Raw genomic sequence first — 4,115 nt, forward strand, 5'->3', positions numbered from 1 at the left:
GTGTGGGCGTGTCCGCCGATTGGGAAGGCGGCGTTGCCCTGGCAGCAGTGTACCGCGTCAGCCCAGAATCGGCTTGGCGGTGTGCTGCTCGATCAAGGTGCCAGCAGGGAAATCAGCGATTTAAAAGGTTAAAATACACAGTTATACAGTCTAAAATGCTAACTCCCGGCTTTCCGCCTCAGGAGTGGAGTTCTGAGAACGCTCGCTCTTACTCAGCGCGCGCTCTTTGTAGAGGAAGGGGGCGTGGCCAGCGCGTGTGGGCGTGTCCGCCGATTGGGAAGGCGGCGTTGCCCTGGCAGCAGTGTACCGCGTCAGCCCAGAATCGGCTTGGCGGTGTGCTGCTCGATCAAGGTGCCAGCAGGGAAATCAGCGATTTAAAAGGTTAAAATACACAGTTATACAGTCTAAAATGCTAACTCCCGGCTTTCCGCCTCAGGAGTGGAGTTCTGAGAACGCTCGCTCTTACTCAGCGCGCGCTCTTTGTAGAGGAAGGGGGCGTGGCCAGCGCGTGTGGGCGTGTCCGCCGATTGGGAAGGCGGCGTTGCCCTGGCAGCAGTGTACCGCGTCAGCCCAGAATCGGCTTGGTGGTGTGCTGCTCGATCAAGGTGCCAGCAGGGAAATCAGCGATTTAAAAGGTTAAAATACACAGTTATACAGTCTAAAATGCTAACTCCCGGCTTTCCGCCTCAGGAGTGGAGTTCTGAGAACGCTCGCTCTTACTCAGCGCGCGCTCTTTGTAGAGGAAGGGGGCGTGGCCAGCGCGTGTGGGCGTGTCCGCCGATTGGGAAGGCGGCGTTGCCCTGGCAGCAGTGTACCGCGTCAGCCCAGAATCGGCTTGGTGGTGTGCTGCTCGATCAAGGTGCCAGCAGGGAAATCAGCGATTTAAAAGGTTAAAATACACAGTTATACAGTCTAAAATGCTAACTCCCGGCTTTCCGCCTCAGGAGTGGAGTTCTGATGGACCACTACTGTCCACCAATGGTTATACTGCTGCTGCTTTCTTAAAACCACCATTATCATTTGATACTGCCAAAAAAACACAATACTGACAATAGATGGACTGCCTAGATAGAGAATTTTGAGGATTTCTTAGATGCAATAGATGAGACAGAGGACAAAAAGATTATCAAGTATATGAAGAATATGGCTGGTGAAGGTGTAAAGGAAGCCATAAAAAATACCACATGATAACAAAGTGGGTACAATCAAATCAAAGAAGCCCTGAATAGCACGCTTAATCCACTGCTGAATACAGATTGTGACCGATACGTCTTCAGTCAAGAACGCCAGAGAGTAGGTGAAACCATTGAAGAATTTGTTGAGAGACAGGATCTCCTAATAAAGTCCTGTAAAGTTCAATTAATTTAATGATAAGGAAGCTGCACCCCTTAGAGTGATAGATGTCTGTCTGTCAGATTGCTTTTGATGACGAATACTGAAGAAAACTCTGAGGTTACAGTAAGTCCTCATGGCTGCCTAAGCTGAAGAAGGTGCTAATCAACAGACGGTTGACATGGAGGCATAGGTCCCCAGAGTGTGTCAGTCATGAAAGTGAAAAGTAGGCTGGAGCCTAAAGCTGAGGGACACAAAGTGGTATCGCCACAGAAAAAGAAAGTGTGTTTCACATGTGGATTGATGTTCCCAAATTATGGCAGATGTCCCGCCATTGGACAAATTTGCCACAGCTGTGGCAAATTGAACCTGTTGTGACAGTGTGCAAGGTGAAAGGAAAAGTGAGTGCATCACAGCGTGAAGACAAAATGGCCAACTGAGCACTGCATCAACAACATTTGATGTGCTCCCATAAGGCCAAGCGGGCACACCAACTGAGAAAAATCAATACCAAATGAAGTTGACCGTCATCTAATTCATCGTCAATGAGTTCCTCAGTTTTAGAGTGAAAGTGACAATGATTATAGCGCAATGTTGATTTTTACTTCAGGGAGGCATGCACATGTGGGACTGGTGGAATGTGAGAAACACCACTGAATAAAGAAAAAGTTGACATTAAAAAGCACAAAAGACTTACAAACATTGTTCAATGATTACCCTGAAGATAAAAGGGTGTTTGATACCTTTCATTATTGATAGTGGTGCTTTGATAAACATCATGCCTGAGGAGAAACATTGTGAATCGTCTCCATTGACACAACTTAAGTGGTCACAAACTAAAGCATGCACATGGTCTGCGTTGACACCTTTAAAAAGTCACGATTCCCCTGTAGCCAAGATGAAACGCAAGAAAACCATTGTACGAGTGGCTATTCATGTACTTCCCGGAATGGCTTTAAGTGCCTGTTTACTCAGTTTCAATACAGCTGCTGAAATGGGTCTTGTAACAGTGAACTACAATATGAATGCTCATCATGAAATACTGATTCAATATCCTTCATTATTTTATGGGTTAGGAAAGCTGAAGACTATGAAAGTACTGTTACATATAAATGAGGATGTTCATCCTATTGCACAAAGACACAAATGAGCTACATTTCACTCGCAAGAAACTGTTGAAAGAGAACTTAATTAATTGCTCAAACAAAATATAATCAAACACTCCACTAGTCCAACACCATGGGTTTCTCCCATAGTAGTAGTGCCTAAAAGAGACTGCAAAAGAGCTGTATGTCTTTGCGTTGACATATGTCAGGCCAACAAGGCAATCAACATAGAACGACACCCAGTTCCTCAAATTGCTGATATGATAACTCAATTGAATGGTGCAAAGTTTTTCTCTCAACTCGACTTAAACAAAGGGTATCACCAGCTGGAACTTAAAGAAAATTGCAGGTATATAACAACCTTTTCTACACACATAGTTTGTTTCACTATAAGTGACTGAGTGTTGGTGTATCCTCTGCTGCAGAACCTTTCCAAGATATCATTCGATGCATCATACAACCTGTTGTGAATGCCTTCAACTGTATTTTGGTTTTCGGAGCTACTTACAAAGAGCATGACAAAGCTTTCATTCAGGTATGTCGTGTGGTACGTGATGAGGGATTGACTTTGAATGCTGACAAATGTGAATTTCATAAGACCAGTTTGAAATTTTTTTGACATATCATTTCTAATGTGGTATGGCAACTGATCCAGCAAAAGCGCAAGTGCCAACTACTGCTAATCCCCCACAGGACATTCCCATGTTATGTTTATTCATTGGGATGGCCAGGTACTGTCCTAGCTACATGCAAGACTTCGCCATAGTCAGTACACCATTACGGTAACTGACGAAAAAGAATATTGTGCTTCATAGGTCACATGATTTTGAGTAGAGTTTCAAGAGAATCAAGCAAGTCATCGAGAATGCCACTGATATGACCTACTATGATCCCAAGCCTCATGTGAGGGTGCTAGGCGCAATCTTTGCACAGCACAATGAACAGATGAATGCACAGAAGCATATTATGGCATACGCCAGTAAAGGCTAGTCACAAAATTAACATGCTTATTCACAAAATGAGAAAGAAAGCTTGGCAGTGGTGTGGGTTTCTGAATATTTCCATGTGTTCTTATGTATGAAACCTTTCACAGAACTGGACGATCATCAAGCACTAGAGACAGTATTTGGCAATCCAAAAGCCAAGATGACTCCTCATATTGAAAGTTGGGGTTTGGGATTACAGGAATACAACTACTCCATTGCTTGCCATCCAGGGAAAGCTCAAAATCTTGCAGATTACTTTTCAAGAGTGCCTATACAATGACCTCGAGTCCCATATAAGACAGCTAAAGCCTACATAAATGTAATTGTAAATTCTAACACACCAGCTGCCATGTCATTAAGACAAATTGTCACTGATACAAGCCAAGACAGTGACATGCTGAAGTTGAAAGGCATTATTGCTCACCAATCATGGAACCAGCACTCTCGACCTCTCACAAGTGGCACTTAGCACTTACAATTCAGAAATTTCAGAGATAAACTGTCTGTAACTCAGGAAAGCCTCATCTTGCTGCAAAGAGAGCTCTTCAAGACAGAATCTGGTTTACTCATCACAATTAAAGGGTTGAAAGAGCGTTAAAGGCTTGTTTATGCACCTGTCTCTCATCTCATTTTAGTCAGCACCCTTGAAACATGTCAGAATTGACTAACAATGCATGGGAGAGAATTGCTG

The sequence above is a fragment of the Lissotriton helveticus genome, chromosome 1_2 (assembly GCF_964261635.1).
Source record: "Lissotriton helveticus chromosome 1_2, aLisHel1.1, whole genome shotgun sequence".
Taxonomy (NCBI): Eukaryota; Metazoa; Chordata; class Amphibia; order Caudata; family Salamandridae; genus Lissotriton; species Lissotriton helveticus.